Source organism: Triturus cristatus, chromosome 7, assembly GCF_964204655.1.
Source record: "Triturus cristatus chromosome 7, aTriCri1.1, whole genome shotgun sequence".
Taxonomy (NCBI): domain Eukaryota; kingdom Metazoa; phylum Chordata; class Amphibia; order Caudata; family Salamandridae; genus Triturus; species Triturus cristatus.
This window is the reverse complement of record NC_140590.1, coordinates 43,337,015-43,361,455: the sequence shown is the minus strand read 5'-3', so window position 1 is coordinate 43,361,455 and position 24,441 is coordinate 43,337,015. Positions and strand designations below refer to the sequence as shown.

At 46.3% G+C, this 24,441-nt stretch overlaps 1 protein-coding gene across 1 annotated transcript in view; it reads left to right on the top strand.

Moving 5' to 3' along the window:
• The window catches only part of CIC (capicua transcriptional repressor), a 786,494-nt gene that overhangs the window by 510,341 nt on the left and 251,712 nt on the right, over nucleotides 1-24,441 (top strand). The gene's annotated exons all lie outside the window — the stretch shown is intronic.

Below are 24,441 nucleotides of genomic sequence, written 5' to 3'. Positions count from 1 at the left end.
AATCCTCCTGTTCTTTCATCTGTGCTTTTAGTCTGCATTGCCCTCCTATTTATGTGCAAGCATATAAACCCACTCCTGTCTCTAAAACCAGTCTTTTGAAAGCATCTGTCCTGTTTTGAGGAGGATAATTGGTAATCACTTTGTTGGCTCTTTCTGAATGTCACATTGTAGCCTAGTAGGCAGAAGCTGTCTAAAATGTCCATTCCGGCAAATAATTACTGAAGTTTTAAAGTTGGCTTCTCAGATTGGTCCCATAGGTGGAAGTGATCAAGTTTAATCCTCTGTTAAAAAGAATGTAAAAAATACAGATCTTAGTCAAATGTGCATTATTATCCATAGCAGTAAACTGAACGTGAGGATGATTTTGCTATCAAACCTGCACATTACAGAAAGTTAAAATATATATGTAAATTAAGCATTATATCCCCTAAGAACTGGGACAGAATTAACTCGCTGGTGAATGCATTTATTTACGCACACTTATATTTGGTGCCACGAAACTGCGTGGAACTCTGTTAAATTATCCAACAGCAGGGCTCCATAATTTCTTGTAGTTATATAGTCTTCCAACCGAGCTGCATTCACATTCACCGCCACCACCCATTTTTCGCTGCTTCCTGGCTGGTGTGAGGCACTCCTTGGATAATTCATTACACTGCCGTTACTCCTACATGGGAAAACATCTGTATTAGAATAAAGTGTGGTTGTAGATACACATGCTCTGCATACTCCTGCCATCTATTGTTGGGCGTAGGCGTTTGAAAGTTGTTTTTCTTTGACATTTTTTATTGAAGACTCCTTTTGACTCCACCTTTAGTCTACAATGCACCAGAACAAACTTTTTTTCCCCACCATAGATTCTGACGTCATAGTTCCAGCCCTGAGACAGCTGTGGTTTTTTGCCAGGACTTTCCTTGGTAGCCCCAGAGATTGTACTTTACTGGATACTGATAACTTTCCATGCCAGACTTAGATACTTACTGTGATGGAAAATCTCCCGGACAGCAAATAGGGGGACTCGACTCCGAACAGTGTCTTTGTGGCTCTCTTGTGGACCTAGTTCGTAAAAAGAATCACTGTCATCAAGGGAAAATAGGGAGTGTTATGAAGAGGGCACATTTTTCAATTTATGTCCTGAATGCAACACCGCGTTCCCCAGGTCTGATCAGCAGCATATATGCAACCATTGTTGATATTCACACCATAATGAGGCAACCTGCTTGTCTTGTAAAGCATTTCGGTGCCAGTCAAGCATTTGGCACAGACTTGAAACCTGTACCAAAGGACATCTTCGGCATTGAGCGAGAAGAGCCTGAGCCTTCCAGTGTAAAGAAAGCGCTCCTCGCTGCCTCAGTCCTGAGAATCCATCCTTGGGGGCGAAATCTATTTCAAAGCGGACTCCTAAACCCACTTGGAGATCAGCTCTGAAACAGGCTTCGACTCCAGATTTGGACTGGAGCGAGGCTTCGATCAGAGTATAGCTCCCGGATGTGGCTGATGTCGAGCAGAAGATAATATTTGTCCACACCTCCACGGGGGAGTTATTGGCCAGACCCCTCCACAGTCACAAATTCACACTTCTCTCATCCCACAGAAGTGGAAGCTTCACTTTGAGGAGCACATCTCTGAGGAGCTTAAGACCTATACTGTCCCCGATAATGTTAGGGACATGTCCACCAGCCCACCACCACAATCTCCTACTCCTAGGTCTGGTACACCACCTCCTTGATCTTCACACCTACTCCTCCTAAGTCACCACATCCAATTGTCCCACTTTAATCGCACTGACTCGCACTGACGCAGCTCCTCTGATCCACAAGACCCTTTTGGCCCTTTCTCACCTGGTAAGGGGGATGACCCTTGGGAGGATCATAAGGTGGCTCCCCACGATGATCCTCACTTGGACCCCTCCCCAGCAGACAGTCACACTGCCTACTATGGAAACATACAGAGAGCAGCATAGCACCACAAGGTGAAGCTCCATGTAGTAAAGGATTACAATTTTCTCTCTAGGACCAATCGTACCAAAACATAAAAAAAAGTGTCTCTCCATGCTTAGAAGCATGCTTGAGACCAGTGTAGACCGCTTTAGAGCCCACCTGAAGGTTAGGGTTGTCACTGTTCGTGTGGGGAATACGTATAAGGTGCCGCCAAGCCTATCTGCTTTTCATTTTGGGTCAAGTCCCTCCTGACTCCTGTTGTCCAGGGTGCAAGGAAGAGGACGTCTACTCGGGATATTCCTCCTCCTGACAACGAGAGCAAGAAGATGGATGCTGCAGTAAGTGGGGATCTGTTGGCATGGCCAAACTGGAGGATCGCAAGTTTAGTCCCACAGCTTACAGGTACCATCACCATCCCTGGAAAGAGATGCAAGAACTAGTCGAACACCTCCCTGAAGCTTACTGCAAGAGAGCAAAGCCTTGTTGCGGAAGCAAAGATCATAGTGCACACAAACTAGATGTGCATTGGAAACTGCTGATAGCACCTTGCAAGAGATGAATGCCAGCATAACCTGTTAAGGTTTGGGGGGAGGATTTGGCCCAACGGCTATGGCGGTCGACATCGAATTTGGGGAACTAGGTTTAAGTCTCGGCAATGACACTGAACATCCTGTGATTCTGGGCAAATCACTTAATCTCCCCGTGCCTTACAAAAATTAATTTGTGTCCTCTTGCAACGCAACTGGTGCTATGTAAAGCGCTCCGATACCGGGTCAAGTTCGCGCTATATAAAACTCAGTAAAAAAAAAAAAGAAAGTGCCATGTTTCTATTTGAGTCTCGTGTTTTAGATCTGAAGTGCCACTAAATCGAATAATTTTCCTGATTTTTGGGAGCATTTGTTGGGTTTTCTGTTCAACACAATGCTAGAAAACTTTAAGACTACCAAGCCCATGCGGCAGACCTCGACACCTAGGTCGGTCTTCTGGAAAGAGCAGGTGAGGGGAGGCTGCCCATCTTCTACTCCTAAGAAGCAGGTGTATCCTCAGAAGCACTCCTTTTAGGACCCACACACACGACCTAAGTTCTTTGACAGGGGTGGATACCGAGGAAACCGGGCATGGGTTTAGGCGGCCCCACAGGGTGTCTGCACCTCACACCTGTTGGGGGAAAGTTGATGGCCTTACATCCAGAAGGGGAGAAAATAAGCTCTGACATCTGGTTGATCTTTGTTGTTCACCAGGGTACTTCCTGATTTTCCACATCATGCCACCAAACCTACTACCTCGTCACCATGTCTTCAATTGAGAACATCTGCACCGACTGCTGGAAGAAGTACAGAACCTCTTCAACAATGGACCATCGAGCTGTTTTCGCCTCGCCAGCATGATCAAGGAGACTTATGCATGTCCTTCCTGGTCCCCAAAAGGGGATGCAGCCTATGCTAGATCTCAGGCTGCTGAACTGGTGATTCCTCTTGGAGAACCTACACGTGATCATCGTGTAAGATACCATCCCTCTGCTCCACACGGTGAATAACATGGTGCTGCTCAACCTCAAGAACACTTAATTCCACACCCGGTACGTCTGGCACATCATCACTACATGCACTTTGTGTTACGCAAACACACGACCAATTCATAGTTCTACCTTTCGTTGTCACTACAGCCTCAAGGGTGTTTACCAAATGTCTAGGTGTAGTAGCTTAACACCTGTGGAGAAACACCATTGACATCTTGTCTTACTTAGAAGATTGGCTGATGGGAAGCATCAGCAAGGAGCAATGTCTAGAGCACTCTGACTGCAGCATCTTTATTAGACAGACTAGGTTTCATAATAATCCGTATATACAAAAGGAAGGCACGCCAGACTATATTACAATTCAAGCTTTTAGTAGTCCTTTGCAATCAGTGTTACATTTCCAAGTTTCCGTGATTTTGTATTATCCTCACAACAATAAACATTAATCTTGTCAGCCCAGCCAATGCGTTTCGTCCCCACAAGGGACTTCATCAGGGAAAAATTCTCAAAAGATCTAGTGTTGAGACATTTCAAGATGCAGCACACTCTCAAATGGTTGAATAACATTATTTTGCTAGACAGATTTTTCCTCGACCCTTTTCTGCTGGTGACCGTTACCACAGATGCCTTACTCAAGTGGTGGAGAGCACATTTTAAAGTCATGACTTTGCAATTTACTTGGATGCCACAACAGCAGAGTTCCACATCGAAAACCTGAAAGTCGTAGCAATTAGTGTAGAACTCAGCCCTTTGCAGACTCCTTGGGGTCCAAACAGACCTCATTTTACAGCCATATGACAGTGATGTCCTACATCCAAAAGCCGGGGAGTATTCACCCCAACTATTTGCGCTAGCCTAGAAGATCTTGTAGTGTGGCATTCTGAACCACATTGACCTCCTGGTTGAGCATCTGCCAATTCTCCCCCAATGCTTCCTTCGAAGGCTATCATTTGCACCTTTTTACTTTTTGGTGCAGTTTTCACTTACATCTCTAAAACGTCCTATTTCAGGATCCTCTGTTTAGATTTTCGTTTTTTGGTCTTATTTTACTCACTGTGTATGTCCTGCCTAAATACTTAACACATCACCTTTGATTTAAACCTGACTGCTTTGTGTCATGTTACCAGGTATTGACAACGGGTTTATTTTATTTTGTCTGCCATCATCCTTGTGTGGCCTTATCCATTGAGATGGACCCTTGTCCAGCCGAAATAATAATACACTTTCCTATAGTACAAGTGTGGATTATTAAGTCTGCTAACATGGCTGTGCCGGCCACAGCACGGAAAAAAACTGAAAATCCCACCCGTCACATTTCCCAGCAGTACTAGAGAGTCAGGGAGGGAGCAATGCAAGCACGAATCATTAACTGTCAAAGCAAACTTCCAAATATGATAAACAGTAGTTTATTACCCCATATACTTTACCATACAAACAATCCACACCCGCCATTAGGGTACACAACCTTCTACCTCTTACAAAATATGTATACAGATAAAATGAAAGGAGCTTCATCATCCACCAACTCTTGGCATCCTTGTTGGATATTGCCTCACACACCTCTTTAGTTTCTTTATCAGTCATCCAGTTTGATGTTTGCCACTAGATTCAATATTGACTTCCAATTTCCATGTAAACAGCCAACACGTGTTTGGCTGGAAACCCTGCTTCTTCAGGACTGTAAAATGGTCCAACGGCATTACATTAGAATACAAAATATGAACATGAGCCGACGCAAACATACATAAGAAGACATTCTATACTAACATCCATTCATCTCCATGCTTTTCAGGGCTGCAGTATGAACAATGACATTACATGAAAATACATACAAAGCATAAAAATGAACCTACACAAATATACATTATAATGCATTCTTCACAAACATAAGTCCAACACAATATATTATTATTGTAATAGACAGAAGTGCAAATACTATCCCTTAATAAAAAGAAATTCAGATAATAATATCCTAATCGTTCAGCATGAGTGGCAGACAGTCGTGTTATCCTGCACCCAAAGTGTACTCTTGAAGGCCTATGAGACAGAAAACCACCAAAAGCTGAACAGAATGATAAAACAAACAATCTTTGTGATGTTAACACAAAACAGTATACCCATAAATCAGAGTATTTTAAATATGCAATAAAAACATACAACTTCAAAATCTAAAATATATAATGTAAAATTATATTCAGGATGGATTACCTTCTCAAGGTTCTCACATACAAATATCTGGTTTACGTCTTCATAGAGAGGCATCCCATTCATTCAACAAAATTATCACACACTTCAATTTTTCTCAAATATGCATTAATAGATAGATTGGCAAGAGAAACCAGGGTGTAGTTCCTGAAAACCAAACTGTAGTCTACTACTAAGCGTCTAAATAGGCATGGAAATAATTAGCCATCCATACAGTGGCTTACCATACTCGAAGTCAGATATTCCTTCTGTCTTTTCATAAAGCCCAACATTGTGCACAACATCACCCTGAATGCGTCGACTGTAAAATACTGTCTATAAACTGGTTGGAGTTTGCTTGCTTCACTTTATTCATACCAATAGCTAGAGGTAAATCAAAACTACACACAGATCATATGTCTCTTAAAATGCAACAAAAAATTAATGTTCGAGGCATATGAGCTGCAGATTACACACTTTTGCATAGATCGCCATCTGGTGTTGGGCCCGGATGTTTGCAGTTTGTTTTTCCTCTTGGAAAGTCTTTGAAAGTCACCAGGTCGATGACTCCTCCCTTGGTTCGTATTGCGCATGGGCTTCGGCTCCATCCTCAGATTGTTTTTTACCGCCATCTGGCTCGGATGTAATACTTCGCGCTCCGGTTCCGAACATTCCAGTTCGACAATCGAAGCGGAATCCTCGCTCTTCGCGGTATTGTTCAGATCCTGATCTCCTCAATCACCTTCTTCTTCGACACACCTTCAATTCCAGTCATCGACGGCGGCCTTCGGGCCTATCCAAGCTCCAGTCCCGGCTGATGGAAAGAACTCCATTCAAGAAGTGCCCTCGATGTGGGTCCAAATTCCCCCACACCGATCTTCATGAGGTGTGCAACCTCTGCCTCTCCCCTGAACACGAGGCTCGAGACTGTCCCGCCTGCAAGTCTTTCAGATCCCAAAAACTATTTGAGATCGAAGGGCCAGACGAAAAATGGCGCACTCCTCGACTTCCGTTCCAGTCGACATCTTCGGGGACGACGTCGAAGCTCCGGGACAGCAGCACACCGAAGAGGACCTAGTCAGTGCTTCCGAAGCCGATGACTCTGATGTGGAGGACATCACCCCGACGCAGAGGGTCGTGAGTAAAATACCCCCTCCCACACCCGCGCCGATGAGGAAATAAAAATTATGAGGCCTATGTGTCCCCATGTGTTCCCCGTCGCTTATGTGCACATGCATGTAACCCATGCATTTCCCCTCCATGGCCTGTCTATCATGATGCTTATGCTATAACGTGGCCTGCCATCATCCAGTCTCCCATGAGAGAAACGACAAATCTGCACTGAGGCCTACACGTTTTTCATCATGTTTTCCTGCATTTTCATGAAAACCCATGTTTGTGGCTCAGTCAGAGCCGAAAAGAGGTTTCAGGCCTCAGACGCTCTGAGAGCTGCAGCTGCGTATCCTTGGCCTTGCACACTTGGGCCTCAGCCAAAGGGGCCCTGTCCGAGGTGCCGAGACAGTATTGAGCACGGTTATCTGCTTACTCCTACTGAACCACATTCCTGCCTGGAGAAGGAGGAATAAACACGACCCGTCTGCAAAGGAGAGAGCCTAGCCTTTCTGTCTCTTTTCGTGTGATTGCAAAGCTCACGTCAGTGAAAAGCCCATAGCCCCCATGTAGGGCCTACGCAGTGAATGGAGAAATAGATTCCACATTTACTCTTGGTGATGGGCAACATATGTCACAAATCAGTCCCTGCTCTAGACTTTAGATATCAGATAATACAAGATGTGCTGGTCGTCCTGACACTGAAGGCCTCACTTCCAGACTCCCCGGTTGCACAGCAACCCTTCCCCACGTCCGTTACACGTCATGCTCGAGTTGAGCACAAGTAAGGCAAAGTTCCAGTAAAGTTCCAGCTGATCACGGAACCCCCTCCAGGCATCCACCCACCTATGACATTCACCTATGATCATCAAGTGGACGCCCACCTTCACGCCTACTTACACACCCACATGCTCTTATCTCATTCTCTCTTGCTCCGCCTGAAGCACTCCTGCTTACGTATATTATTGAAATGTATATATACTGTACTCTGTGAATAAAGTTTGAGAATATTTTGAGAATTCTGAGCAGAAGACCCTTCCTGATCCCTTGTGGTGATGGAACTATTCTCCCTATAACTCGAGTTATTGGAATAAAGCCCTTTTGAACCTGATACCACAGACTCAGCCTCTTGCTTTATGCATGATCATATTGATACATATAGAAATTATGAGTGCGTAATACTTTATTTATGACACCGACACCCAAAAAGGCTTCGGTCACACCTTCGCCTCCGGGGCTAGGCAAGACCAAAGACACTGCTTCGAACACCCCACCTTCGGGCCCGGTGAAGAAGCCTAATAAGCCGTCCGGTGGCACGGGCTCGAGTCAGCCTGCCAGCGGTGCCGATAAACACACTTCGGCACCGAAGAAGAGATCGGCCTCTACCTCGACACCGAGCTCCGCACCAAAGCCCTCGGTGTCGAAACCCAGCCTCTCGGTGCCGACCAAACATCATAAGGCCCTCGGCACCGACACTCCCGCGCCGAAGCCTGTCTCGGCGCCGACCAAAAAATCGGAGGTTCCAAAAAAGCACGGCACAGACAAGCCTAAAAAGCCATCAGCCCCAAAAACTTCGGCGCCGACCGAACAGCCAGTGTCGCAAGAACTATTTACACCAGATCCTTTGCAAAAGACACTTACCAAGGATCCAAAAACTGGACATTTGGCACTGTCTTCTAAAAAGAGACATTTGGACAAACCAGCTCCACCTCCACCTCCAAAGAGGAAAGACTGTGCTACCTCCCCTTTCAGAGTGCCTTCCCCACCTCCTCCACCCTCTCCACCTCCGCCTTCTCCACCCCTGCCTCATCGCTCTCCGACCCCGTCTCCAGACCATGGTGATCAGGGGGACCCATACAACGACCCAGCAGATGTGCCACAAGACCCCACCCCTACAGGATCCCCAGACCCATGGGATGATTATAATAATCCAGACATTCCAGATGTCCCTCAAGATGACCTTTATCCATCCAGACCATCTCCACCAGAAGACTCATTAGGTTTTCACCACCTACTTCAGAGGGCGGCACATTATCACGGGGTAGAGCTACACATTGACCCAGTAGAGGAAGATTTCCTCCTAGACACCTTTGATACTACACATAGGTCTACTTCTATACTACCTATGCTCAAAGGGGTAATAAAACATGCGCCAGAGGTTTTTAAAGACCCAGTCAGGGCTAGGGTCCTCAACCCACGCATAGAGAAGAAGTATAAAGCTGCCTCCACAGATCCTGCCTACATCAAAGGGCCACCGCCACTGGATTCCCTAGTGGTATCCACTGCAAGGAAGAGATCAAATTCCCAGGCGTCAGGCGAAGCACCACCGCCTGCCAAAGAGTCAAAGCTCCTGGACGCGTCAGGAAAACACTGCGTCACAGGCAGCCAATATATGGCGTATCGCCAACACTCAAGCGCTATTGGCCAGATACGACAGAGCGCATTATGATGAACTAGAAACCACAGAAGACCACACCTCTATACGCTGTGCATTAGACGCAGCAGACACAGTCTCCAGGGCCATTAACACTAGTGTCCTCCTCCGTCGCCACGCTTGGCTGAGAGTTTCGGGCTTTAAACCTGAGGTACAAGCCTCCATATTAAACCATCCATTTGATCAAGAACATCTATTCGGTCCAAAGGTAGATGAGGCCCTCGAGAAGATGAAAAAAGACACAGATACGGCGAAATCTATGGGAGCCCTACAGTCACACCCTCCTAGGCGCTCCTTTCGCCGCTCTTCCTTTCGGGGCACGGGCAGAGGCTACTCCTCAGATAGCGCGTCCACGTCCTACAAATCCCCTGCTCAATCCACCTTCACAAGGGGTTATCAAAGAGGCGGCTATAGAGGCAATAACAATAAAGGCAGAGGCAAAACAAATACCGCCCGCTCTGCCACCCCGCCTACCCAATGACTTTCCCCTGCTCCCTCCAGACCATCCCACTCCGGTCGGGAGCAGACTACAAAATTTCCTTAACGTCTGGGAGTCCATCACATCAGACAGATGGGTGACCCAAATTATTCATTCAGGGTACTGCCTAGAACTGACATCTACCCCCCCCCAACATTCCACCCAGGCAACGCCCAATGTCACAAGAACATTCCACGTTACTAAAACAGGAGGTAATCTCTCTCCTACAAAAAGAGGCGATAGAACAGGTCCCCACCAATCAGCAAAATGTAGGGGTCTATTCCCTATATTTTCTGATACCAAAAAGAGACGAGACTCTACGACCTATCTTAGATCTCCGGCCTCTAAACACATACATACATTCGGATAATTTTCACATGGTAACACTTCAGCAGGTACTTCCGCTCCTCTCCCAGAACGACTTTCTCACCACACTGGACTTGAAAGACGCATACTTTCACATTCCGGTACACCATGTCCACAGAAAGTACCTCAGATTTGTAGTAGACGGGCAACACTACCAGTTCAAGGTGCTCCCATTCGGGGTCACAACAGCACCAAGGGTATTCACCAAGTGCCTAGCGGTAGTGGCGGCACATCTCAGAAGACAGCACATTCACGTCTTCCCATATTTGGACGACTGGCTGATAAAAGCCGCATCCTACAACCAATGTGTACACCACACCGCCACTACAATCCAACTACTTCACCAACTAGGCTTCACGGTGAACCACCAAAAGTCCCAGCTAACACCATCCCACATAAAGCAATACCTCGGTGCCACCATAGACACCTCAAAAGCCATAGCCTACCCCAATCCGGCCAGGATTGCAAGCATTCAGGCGTTTTCCGTCAAAAATTCATACTTCAACACTCCCTCCCAGCAAGAGTGTTTATGCAACTGATAGGGGTGATGGCCTCTTGCATTTTCATAGTGCCTCATGCAAGACTTCATATGCGTCCACTCCAAGAGTGCTTAGCACGCCAATGGAACCAGGCCCAGGGGCAACTGGCAGATCTGGTGTTGGTAGATGGTCGCACCTATCGCTCTCTGCAGTGGTGGAACACCACAAATCTTTCCAGAGGTCGACCGTTCCTGGACCCGGTTCCACAAATAATCCTGACAACAGACGCATCGCTCTCCGGCTGGGGAGCTCATCTGTTACATCTCACAGTTCAGGGCACATGGACGCCGCAACAAAAGTTACTCCACATCAACCATCTGGAGTTACTGGCAATCTTTCTAGCCCTAAAATCCTTTCACACACAGATTTTAGGCAAGGCAGTCCTTATTCGCACAGACAACATGACCGCCATGTACTACATTAAAAAACAAGGCGGCACACACTCTCCACAGCTCTCTCAACTAGCACAGAGCATATGGAGATGGGCAATTCCACACAAAATCTTTCTCCTAGCCCAGCATGTCCCAGGAGTCCAAAACACCATGGCAGATCTGCTCAGCAGACAGACGCAGCAGATCCACGAGTGGGAACTTCACCTGCAGGTTCTTCACCCGTTCTTTCAGATGTGGGGGCATCCACAGATAGACCTATTCGCCACCCACGAAAACAAAAAATGCCCAAGCTTCGCCGCCAGATACCCACACCCATTGTCCAAAGGCAATGCGATATGGATGAACTGGTTAGGCAAATATGCATACGCCTTTCCACCTCTCCCACTAATTCCATTAGTGGTGCGAAAGCTGCACCTCTCACCATGCCTCCTAACCCAGAACCATGGAGAGATCAGACACCAGGACCCAGCTCAGCTCAACCTTGCGATCTGGCTCCTGAGATCCTAGAATTCGGATACCTTAACCTTCCCCCCAACTGTATAACCGTTATCAGAGAAGCTAGACGCCCTACCACTAGAGCCTGCTACGCTGCCAAGTGGAAAAGATTTGTTGTTTATTTCCATAACAACATAATCAACCCTCTAGACGCATCCATACAGCATGTCATATGCTACTTACTCCATCTACAAAGATGTAACCTAGCATATACATCCATTCGGCTACACCGCGCAGCAATTGCCGCTTACCTACAAAACAGACAGCACCTATCACTTTTCAGAGTGCCTGCCATTAAAGCCTTCATGGAAGGCCTAAAACAAATAATTCCCCCCAGAGTGCCACCCTCACCTGTGTGGAACTTAAATATAGTACTCACAAGGCTAATGGGACCGCCTTTCGAATCTTTGCATAAATGCGAACTGCAATTCCTCACATGGAAAACAGCTTTCCTTGTAGCCATACCCTCCCTTAGAAGGGTCAGTGAGATACAAGCACTTACTATACAATAACCTTTTCTCCAAATGCACCCGAACAAGGTTGTTCTCCGTACCAACCCAAAATTCCTACCGAAAGTCATCTCACCCTTTCATCTAAACCAATCAGTAGAATTACCGGTTTTCTTCTCGCAACCTCAAACTGTTGCAGAAAGGGCTCTACACACACTGGATGTTAAAAGGGCCTTGCTTTACTATATCCAGAGAACACAACCTTTCAGAAAGACAAAGCAACTGTTTGTCTCTTTCTCTCCACCTCATAAAGGCAACCCCATCTCTAAATCAGGGATAGCTAGGTGGATTGTAAAATGCATACAGATTTGCTACCACAAAGCAAAATGCACGCTATCTGTTCCCCCTAAAGCCCACTCTACAAGAAAGATAGGGGCTTCTATGGCTTTTCTAGGGAACATCCCATTAGATGATATCTGCAAGGCAGCTACATGGTCAACACCGCACACTTTCACTAAACATTACTGTGTAGATGTGCAAACCAAGCAACAAGCTAGTGTGGGCCAGGCTGTACTAAAAACACTATTTCAAACCACTGCAACAGATACCGGTGGTCGCCGCTAAGGTTGGGAACTGCTATATAGTCTATGCAAAAGTGTGTAATCTGTAATTACCAGTATGCATCTGTTCTTGGCATGTAGAGCTACAGATCTACACACGCCCACCCGCCTCCCCGGCTACCTGTATCTGTTCCAGTCTATCTTATTTAGATACAACACACATGGGTTTCTTCACTGTTATTACTATGCTCCATCTTTCCCTGTTGGTGAAAAACAATCTGAGGATGGAGCGGAAGCCCATGCGCAATACGAACCAAGGGAGGAGTCACCAACCTCGTGACTTCCAAAGACTTTCCAAGAGGAAAAACAAACTGCAAACATCCGGGCCCAACACCAGATGGCGATCTATGCAAAAGTGTGTAGATCTGCAGCTCTACATGCCAAGAACAGATGCATACTGGTAAGTAGCATATTCCTTAATATACTTTCTTACATACTGGCATCTAGATATAGAATGTGTCATAAGCTCAAATCTCTGTCGCTGTAAGCTTATCATACCCCGTACTACACAGATCTAAAGTCCACTGGTGTGTACAACCCTCCTTTAGAGGAATCGCCAATTTATTTCTCCCCAATTCTACTTGGTCTTTCATAGATCTTCATCAACATCTCTATTGTTCATACCAACAATTTCCATCAAATTTACACAGCTAATGTTCCTTTTCCAAAAACGGCGAGCCTGGCTTTCACAAGGTATCTCCGTATACCATCCATCTGAATGTCAGACTAGCACATGCCCCCAGTCAGTACTTTCATTATACAGACTACCCATTTACGACTAATAGACTTAACATCTATTTAATTAAAATCACCTGGGACCCAATTAAGATCACTATTTATGTTATTCTTTATAAATCTGCCATGTACCCTAATTACAAATTCAGAATATGTCTTCATTTTACTTCCATGAAGGGTCTTAACAGTAACAGCAAAAAATATTCCATACTAAAGCTGTAAAGATGAATTACCGATCCACCACAAGAAAAATGTACAAAAAACAATATTAACTGTAATGTTGAGACCTCGCCATTAGCATACTTAAACCCCACATAACATTTGGTTGTATTCATCCACCACCAGCGGATGGCGCCACATAAATACTGATCAAATTCATAGGTAATTGATTCCAAAATCACAGTGTCACTAATCTTATGATTAAGTCTGATCAACGTGTCAGTCGCTAGAGAAAGAAGCATGCATGGAAATAAAAAACAACAAAATTGAATAGCAATCCAACACAAATTGAACTCACATATACAAGAACATTTTCATTCGAATGGAGACTCTCACCAATAGCATACTCAGCCCCTCACTAGAGTCAGGTTGCATCCATCTCCCAACTATGGGTGATGCCACTTGAATTCAGTTCAGACTTTTAGGAAGGACACTACTGATCAATCCCAAAGCACACAGTCGCTATCTTTATGGTAAGGCATTCAGTCTATTCCATAAAATGTCAGTTACCAGTAAAGGAAGCATATTCATAGGTTAAAAGAAGCTACACAACCAAGACCTAACAGGAATTTTCAATTACCTTGAAAAGAAGCAAAATCACCTGTAATGTCATCAATCCTCCATTATGTCTGATTCTAAACTCTCCGAATACCCATTCACGCCCCTTTGATGGTATACATCTAGTTGCTAGGCAAAGAAAAGTGGGGCGTGTGGGCTGCAGAATTGTCGTTAATATACCCAAATCCTTGTGATATTGGGGTTCAACATCCCTCACTATTAATTAACACGCTTAATGATTTTGATCAAAACGGCAAGCTTGCACAATCAACTTCAGGACAAATGTAAACCCTAAAACCTTCTGATGTCACTGTCAATTGCTTAAAAAATTGCCCCAAACTAACATAGCAATAAAATACCCAACTCCTAGAAATCCTCCACGTACATACAGAAAACGTTTATGCTTAACGCTACATGTGTCTTAATGAGCTTATAGATATAGCACCACCGAGCGGGGCATACTTGCAGACAAATGGGCTCCAATACTCCTCCATATAATTACTCAACCATCAAATCCTTGTGGCCAATGCTACATTGATTTAAAAAAAAAAAAAAAAAAATCTCGCTTTTAAGATCCATCAGTTAATCAAACTCCATAAATTGATTGTGATGAAATCCAAGGATAAGTAGAAAAATCAGAACAAGTAGAACTTTGGGTGTGAAGGGCAGCCATTATACTCTCCACAGGAGTCCCAGCCGTTGGGAACTTTGATGCCACCATATCTACAACACCCTAATATATATACAGTGTTGGAATCTCCTTATTTCAAAGTAGTATGTTGTTCATGCTCTAAGTTCAGGCCAGCATCGACAGTTCTTAGTGTGTTAATCAATCATGTTTCCTGTAATTTGAGTCTGTGCTCTCCATTTGATCCCCTGTGTCTTCATAAAGCAGGATGTATTCCTAACATTCTAATTCAATTGATGTTCTCACCCTGATGTATCCGAAAAAGTGTGCAGCCAAAAGATATTTCGGATCAACATCTTTAATCGCCGCCTTATAACTTTCCACCTTATCTTGCGTTGTCTTTTAGCCGCCCCTACATATTGTTTGCCCTGTAAGCAAATAATTAGATACACACAGTAGGGAGTATTGCAGTTCATAAAACACTGAATCTCAATTCTTTTTAGTACTTTCATAGTTGTAAAGAAACTATAGGGCTCACATTATTTTTTTCCTTAAGCACTATTTTATTAGGGTTGTCTTGTACTGAGATTTTGCTAGGAACCTCTCTGGCCCTCTTTACCGCTGTGTTCAAAATGCGGAGTATATTAAATGGTCAAGGCGTGTGAGAAAGGGCCCTCTTTCTTCCATGGTACTTTCTTGCATGCACTTTTTGCTGAATTGCTAATGTTCTTTGACTGAGTGTACCCTGGGCTCCAGCCAATCAGGTGCCCAGGGCCTATGTTCCTTCCCTAAAACTGCATTGAAGCCTAAACTCAATTGGCATCTGTGGCCACATGTCAGCCCCTGGTAAATGGTACCACAGGTACCCAGGGCACTGTGGCCAGAGCAGGCCTCTGAGGGCTGCAGCACTTATTCTGCCACCCTAAGAGGCCCTGTACCCTGACACCCACACACTGCCTTTGCAGGCCGCGTGTCTTGATGCAGAACAAAGTGAAGAGTCGACATGGCACACATCCCTGTGTGCCGTGCCCACAAACAACTGCCCTGGCCTACATCCATCACCCCTCTAGCTGGGTGCCCTATGCCAGTGGTGATCGTACAGGTGCATGAGCCCTCTACCCCTACAGTGCCCAAGTCCATCCCGGGCACTGTAAGTGCAGTGCTGCCATTGAGAGTATATGGTGCTGGGAGTTTCTCAGCATGTACTCCACAGCACCATAATGGCTACACTGAAGACTGGGAAGTTTGGTATCAAACTTCTCAGCACATTAAACCCACACTGACGCCAGTGTGGGATTTAATGTAAAATGCACAACAGAGGGCATCTTAGAGATCTTATAATGGTTCTTGTATGGCTTTAACCATACAAGAACCATTCTTACAAATACAGTGTAACAAAGTGGTTCTCAGAACAAATCCAAAATTCCTTCCCAAAGTCAAATCTGCTTTTCAGCTTAACCAATCAGTTGAGTTACTGGTGTTTTTTCAAAATCCAAACTCCGTTGCAGAGAGAGCTCTTCACACACTAGACGTCAAAAGAGCACTGCTTTATTACATTGACAGGACTTAACCATTTCTAAAAACAAAACAACTGTTTGTAGCCTTCTCCCCACCTCATAAAGGTAACCCATCTCCAAAGCTGGGGTCGCGAGGTGGATTGTAAAATGCATTCAAATATGCTACCAAAAGGCTAAGCGCACATTAAAAAGTCCCCTTAGAGCGCATTCAACATGCAAACTAGGGGCTTCCATGGCATTCTTAGGGAACAACCCCTTAAATGACATATGTAAAATAGTAACATGGTCTACACCACACACCTTCACCAAACACTACCGTGTTGACGTGCAGGCTAAACAACAAGCTTCTGTAGGCCAAGCTGTTCTTAAAACTCTTTTTCAAACCACTGCACAGGTGACCACCGCTAAGGGAGACACTGCTGTACAGTCTTTGCACAGTGTACGATCTGCAGCTCATATGCCTTGAACGGAAAATGCTACTTACCAATATGCATCTGTTCTTGGCATGTAGAGCTGCAGATCCGTACACACCCACCCACCTCCCCGGAACCTGTCTCTGTTCCAGTATTATCTTAATTAGATACATTCACATGGACATCTCTTCTATTTCTTACTGAGTCCATAATTTCCCATCATGGCGACAAATAATCTGAAGATGGCGTCGATGCCCATGCGCACTATCGTCCAAGGGAGGAGTCACCTATCTCGTGACTACAAAAGACTTCTTCCAAGACAACAACAAGGTGCAAGCATCCGAGCCAACACCGGATGGCGATCTATGCACAGTGTACGGATCTTCAGCTCTACATGCCAAGAACAGAGCATACTGGTAAGTACCATTTTCCTTACTCACCTGTTTGCAGGAAATGTCCCAGTGCTGAATTTGGGTATCGAGCACTGAGTTAGAAAAGTAACGTGAAAGTAACTTACCTGCAATTTATTGTCGAAACCCATTCATTTCAATGTACTGCTCCAAAAAGTTTCTAAGTGTGGAGTTTTGAAAACTGCCTTACCTACTGCAATGACCTCCCGTTGAGAAGAGACAGATTGTTCATTCTCTGATCACCAAAGCATGGCGTGGGTATTTAATGCCTGCTTCTCTGCTGGTAGACAATATTTGGAGACCTACATCCTCCAGAGACTAGTTGAGGAGGTCTGCAACAAATGAATAAGTCTAATACCATGAGATAACCGTAAGCTTCCTGGTAGGAATGGTAACTGCAATAAAATATTTTGAATCAGAAAGAAGTCTACTCCTCATGAGGTGTCTGTAGCATTCCTTCTGTCACTTGGGCCATTTCTGTCTATAAGTGGGCCAGGAGCTAGATTACACTTCCCTCTGACAGTTAACGTAGTCTCTCCTAATTCTGGGAGCAGTCTATTTAGTTGGCCAAAAAATGTGGATTTACATCCATTGGGTGAATATACCGAGATGAGGGGTCGATCGCCCACTTTACTTTCACAAAAACATATTTGCCTCCCGTGTATCTTCATAGTTTTCATGGTCTTGTGGAGAAATGACTTGTGAATCAGGATTGCTTCTTCACACTTTCTAAAAAAAAATTAGAGTACTTCTCACATCTGTAATAGCATCAGCCTTGGGCTTTGTATGGCAACTGCTCACCACCCTCCCGATCCAGTCCGTTTTTTATTTGTCTGCTTCAGTCAGTGGGGTATGGGTCTCCTTTAAAAGAGTTATACCCGCTCTTTGGTGGGGCAGGGTTACCCAGGATAATATTTCTCTTGGCAAAATTTGTAAGATCATTCACATTCATTGACAAGATGTGCATAGGCAAGTTCTGCGTTGTCCCTTGTACTATTTGAGGTTAGTGAGAAATAGAAGTATTGATGATAACAGCATTACCAGGAGTACCCAATCAGTCAGTCCATCATTGAAGGGATACATTTAGCATTAGTATCCTGGTGGTCCTGGGAAGAACTCGGTTTGTCTTTGACTCTCCCATGAGCAAGACATCAAAGAATTATTCGAGCCTGCCCAGTCTGGCCACCTATGATAAGTGAAACGGGTCCGGCTCTGATGTGGTGATTGAATTTTTTACGTATGAGATCCCTATGTGCTTCTTCAACTGGTATTTTTCCACTATTCTGTTTCAATCTGACCTCCATCAAGCCCCCACCAAGCTTATCCAGCAAGTTCACCAAGTTGCCAGTATCTTCAAATTCAGATGTGAAGCTATGAATAGTCAGGACCGTGGTTGCTGCATCTAGTTGTCCAAATTTCACACCATCCTTCCTCATTCTAGGGTAGATTGCAGGGATTTTATTTCTTTTGATTGCTGCTTCATGTGAGAAATCAGCTGCAATGTGAATCAGCAAACCATCTTATTTAAACGGACCGCCATTCTGGTTTGCTGCCTGAAGGATGAGTTTATTGTGCTGCTGCCACAAAAGGCATTCAGTAATTGCCCTAGACTTGTTTGTTAGTTTTGAGTGATGGACTCTGAGCCTGTGTGCTCTCTGAAATTCTAATGCACCAGGAAATGTGATATGCAGCAGTTATGGCAAAAAGGAGGTCAGAAATGTGGTTGTGTCCCAATCCCTCCATCACCTCTGGCATTCCATAAAGTCAGGTGTTCTCTCTACGAGACCTATCTTGCAAATCCATAACTTTTCTCCACAGTAGTCCAACCTCTCTCCCAGTCCTGTTGAAGACTCCTTAGTCTATCCGGTTCTTCAGTGCGTTTATTAGATATATCTGGGCTGTGGTGTATAGTTGTAAGATTAGATCCTAGAGATATGATAGCCGCAAACCATGAAGTCATCCTGGCATCAAAAAATTTGATCTTGGTGCTCATAGCCATGGCTTCTTTAAAAATTGTATCTAGGGTGGTTTCCATCATCATGGTAGGCTTATTTGGTAGTTGAGACATCCTACCTGGTAAAATAAGACCTATAAGGGAGGGACGATACATCCGCATCTGCTGTAGTAGGGACGTGTTTTCAAGCAATTCAGTGGTAGAGGTCGAGACAACGATCACTCTTAGTGTCCTTCATTACTTCTCCTTGACAGACTTCTCTTTATCCAGGAATTACCTTTAGTTGGAACCAAGAGCGCCAGTATATCCAGGAGGTTGGTGGGAGCAGTGCCTCTCAGGCACACTCAATCATTCAACCAAGCAAGTGACAAGTCACAGTGGTAAAGCAATGAAAACACTTCCACAGTACACTGTTTGTTTTGAAGAAGCATGCAGGGCTGCCCTGATAAACTCTCTGATGTGATGTACCTCAGTCTACAATTTGCCAGGTCCTGTGGTTCCTTCTCAAGGAATGTTTAGCTGCGTGAATCTTTTTCTGGATGCAAATGCTGTGCATCATTCCGCCACCTAGTGGTTTGGTCCGGAATAGTCTTTGTTTCCACTCCCCCCCCCTCCCCCCAATACCCCCCTCCGTATCCCCTGTGTTGTCCATCGTCTACCACCATTTGGTGCTAGGTCCGTACTCTGTGTGCCGTTCGACGGTGCCCCGGAGGTGGTTGTGCGTAGTAGCCATCAGAATGGGAGGCTTTGAAGAATGTCTGAAAATCCCCGAAAGAACTCGATATTTGAACAAAAGTTTCATCGGACAGCGACAATGCAACCGGAGAACACAACAGGCCCCTGAAGACGACGTCCGCAACCGGAGAACACAACAGGCCTCCGAAGACGACGTCCTCGATACCGAGCACCTCCACGACGCGACTACGCATACTTCGACAGATGGCGAGGTAGGGTCAATGGAAAATACCCCCTTCAAATTCTACCCAAGGTCCACCACAAATTCGTCCAATTCGATCTACAGGACATGTGCAATATCTGTCTACCCAAGGATCACAAGGATTGCGAGGCCTGCACAGTGTTGCTGTCGAAGACTCTCACAGCACACCGAAAGCATAGAGAGGGCCACTACGCAACAATGTCCCAAGGAAAGAAGAAACCTTAATCAAAGGACTTTGGTCTCTCCAGCGACGATGAGGACCAAGGGACCCCGGCAGAGTCGAGGCACGAAGAATCAGACATCGAAATTCTCAAAGGGGGCGCCGAGAAAAATCGCACAAAAAAGTGAAAGACTGTGGGAAAAAGACAGACAAGGTAAGCCACTCACAACCGTCGGAACCGAAGGGCGACGAGAAAAGAACACAGCCTAAGGCAGCCCCGACGGTGAAGGAAAAGGCGATCGAAGGTCCGCCGCGATCTAAAGAACCCCACGGAACCTTGCCAAAGGACTGCAACGAGGGAAGCTCTCATAAGGCATCGAAACCGAGGGTAGAGCACGAACCCGCAAAGGGAACTATGCCAACCTCGAAAACGGAGCCAACCACTCCAAAGAAGAGGAAATCTCCGGTCACCAATGCCGTGAGAGCCTTCGAGGTCGAAAAAAACAAAAAAACGCCTTGAGGCAGAAATGGTGGCACTCCTCCAAAAGGAGGAGTTCGAAGCGCTCAAGGGATTCCGTATCTCTGCGGTTCCCGCAGCCGATACCGAAAATGTCGACGCCAAAGGCACATAGGACGCCGAAGAGGAATTTCTCGGATCGTCGCAAACATCCTAACCACGCGCTGAGGACATCGAAGAATATATCGATGCCCCAGAGGACGAAGACGCATCGGAGACTTTTGAGGATTAATAGAACGACCTCAACACAGAAAGCCCAAAAGAGGAGATATGCTGCTGTTCCTCCGAAGGCATCGCCTCCAGATGGCATTGCCTTTTATAACAGTCTTGTGAAGAGAGCAGCTGACGCTTTTGGGGTCGGCCTCGAAGAGGAAAAGGAGGAAACATGCTTCCTCTTAGAGACATTAGCCCCTGCCAACAAAGGCACACAGTATCTTCCCATGTACAAAGCATCCTCGACCAGGGCAAGGAAGCCTTCAAGGAGCCAGCCCAAGCTAAAGGAGTGACAACAAGGGTTGAGAAGAAGTACAGGGCCTCTTAAGGGTGGCACAATAAGTGCTGCAGCCCTTAGAGGTCTTCCCAGGTCACAGTGCCCTGGGTACCTGTGGTACCATTTACCAGGGGCTGACCTGTGGCTAGAGCTGTCAATTGGGTTCGTTTTGGGGAAAGAACACAGGCCCAGGGAACCTGATTGGCAGAGACCCAGGGAACACCAAGTCAAAGTGCATTAGTAGTCTGGCAAACAAAAGGGGGGGGGGGCTACTGCAACAGGAACCCACTTTCCTGCAGCTAGCAACCTCAAGAACCCCGAGGACCTGCCCTGCCTTCCACAGAAAAGACTGTCTCCTGTTAGCACCGGATTTGCTCACTCGCAGACTCTGGCTCCGGCCAAATCCTCGAGTCTGTACCACTCTGCACCCGACGCCTGAGTTCGAGTGGCCCAGCACCAAGAGGAGGTCTCCCCGGCGACCCTGACGAGGTCTGGTGATCTCTGACCTGCCTCTAATCTCCCTGCAGCCTCTTTCTTGGGGATCCCCTCCGGCTGCGACCGGAGCTGGTAAGAAAAACCTGATGCCTAAAGACACCCCTGCACCTAAAGTCCCACGGCCTTGGGTGACCCAACCGACTGTGTTCCAGCATCCCCAGGTATCCCAACTTACCTCTCTAACCGGTGGTAACCTCCAGTATATCTTCGTCCCCGAGCCTGCAGTCTTTGACGTAACTGGAGAATCCCCATTGAAATAAACAGGGCACCCAACACCAAACCAGCACCCTGCACCCAGCTGCCCCTGCGCGGCAGCGGGTGTAATTTGGGTGCCAAAACGGATCCCCTTTTGCCCCGAGCTAAAGCCCTGAAGCTTTGCTCCCACAACCTTGTGGCCTGCTCGTGAGCAGCCTCCAACCGGAGGCCTCCTATCTCCCTTTGGATAACTTGGGGCATCAGCACTCTGCACCCGGCTGCCCTAGTGCCGCTGAGGGTGTTTTGAGAGTGCATGCTTGACCCTGGGGGAACCCTGGTTCTAATCCCAGAATACCAAGACCTGCTGTATTCAGATACAAACTTGAAGCTCCGCCCACTCCCTGCCCATATTTTTCATTGGCTTGTGTCATGGTCCTGGTAAATGTTGGCTTGTGATTCGTTAATAGGTTTGTTAGTCCCTCCTTAGTGCCGCCTTTTCTACATTTGTAACATCACATGAGGACTTGCCCTTTTACTTGTGTTGTTACACGGTATGTTTTATTTATAGTCTGTGAGCACTATTTACCTTAATGATATTCTCCTACTGCAATCACAATATGCTTTACTGCAACGGCCCCCGCTTTGCTTGCATCTTTTCATCTATGTTTTTTTTTTTTAATGGCAGCGCGGCGCAATTTAACTATATCGGCCGCGTGCCTTTATTTTCCTCGCCACTTGCTCCTTTTCATCTGCATTATTTATTTTGCAAACACAGCACGCTTTAAATATAGCCGCCATGCCCCTTCGGTTCATTTTTAGGCACCGCGGCATGCTTTTACTTTAGCGGGTGCGCCCTTTATCTTTACTTGGAACCAGCTCCCTTTTATCTTTAATATTTTATTTGCAAGTACAGCACACTTTTACTATAGCGGCCGCATGCCTTTTTTAACCCCTCGGAAAGCCAATGGCGGAAAGCCAATAGCGGCCACACTTCTTCTGTCAACAACAACCCCTCTTTCCCTGTATAATGGCTGTCGGAACTGGAATAAGGCATCTCCATGGCAACCAGCAGCTACAAGCGGTCACGTTGACAGCCTGGGCCTTAGAGGCCTGGGACAGTGCATCGGCTATGCCAGAGAACACATATAGCGTCTATGCAGCGGATGTGCTGCAGGGGACTTGTATTTATGTAATCAGCCAGTGTGAATTTGAGTTTGCTAGTCTGAAAGCGCAGTGTCTGATTTGTAAGGAGTCAGATTTGTAAATCAAAAGTACTAATTCGTCATTGTGTATTGTCAGGTAAAAGACGCAAAGCTCCCTCCTTAAACCACTCAGCGAAAATAGGAGTTGACTTATTGAGCATGCTCAGCTTCTGGCTGAGTCGAACTGAGCATGCTTAAAAGCAAGACTACTGCGAGACTTCTTACCCAGCTCCGCTCAGAGATCAAGCAGTTGTCGCTGGAAGCGGCCAAACTCCTTTGACTCTCATCCGTGGCCAGGGTATATGGTTGGGCGACAAAAATGGCTCACTCCTCCACCGTCTAGCCACATAGCCACATATCCTAGGCCAAACCGCATAATCCCTGAAATTGTGGCGCAGGATGGTTCGGTGTGCCGCTCCCTAGCAGAGATGGCCAATGCCTTTGCCTCCTATTACCGCCGGCTATATGAGGCTAGAACTCCAACTCTTTCTCTCGCGGGTCTGCTGGAGGTCGGGAGCAGCCGCCTTCCTAGCTTGGACCCCGATACTCCAGATGATCTAGACCACCCCATCACCCGTGAGGAGATTGGGGAAGCGATCTCCCTTATTTTTCCGGCAAGACACCAGGCCCAGACAGTCTCCCTCAAGAACACTACGTTCACTACCGGGATATTCTCATCCCCCATCTTGCAGAACTGTTTAGAGAAGCAGTTGAAAAGGGCTCCTTCCCCCGGGAGACAGACATGGCCACCATTGTGTTTCTTCCTAAGTCCCAACCGCCCTCATCACTACCGAGGTTAAACTGTTCGCCATGATCCTCGTCCAGAGGCTCAAACCCCACTTGTCCGCGCTGGTTCATCCTGATAAATGTGGGTTCATGCCCTCGCGCGGTACCCGGCACTGTCTCCGTAGATTGCAGTCAGCCTTGGCCCACCGCCATCTCCTCACTCCATACCTTGCGATTCTTCTTGTAGACTTTGAGAAGGCCTTTGATTCATTGGACTGGGGGTTTCTGGAGGATGTCCTTGATAAGATGGTACTTGGTCCCCGTTTTCGTGCCATGGTCAAGGTTTACTACGCCTTTCCTCGGGCTCGTGTCCTGGTGAACGGGGTTCTATCTAGCTATCGGTTTGCAGGGGAACGATGCAGAGTTGTCTTCTTTCCCTCCTGCTCTTTGCTTTGGTGATGAAGCCCTTGGCGTTCCTGTTGTGGTCATGCGAGCACGTGCGGGGATGGGAATGGCCCAGCACCGAACCAGACAAAATTGCCCTCTATGCAGATGACATTCTCATCTATTTAGCAGATCCCGCCCGTTCAGGCCCCCATTGTCTCCGCATTCTGCATTCCTTCGAATGGGCCTCAGGCCTCCGGTTGAACCCTGACCAATCGGTTCTAGTTCCACTTCACCTGTCCCGTGAATGCTTTTTCGATTGGCAATCCAAAATACCACTTAGCCGTCAATCTTTCAAATACCTGGGGATATGGA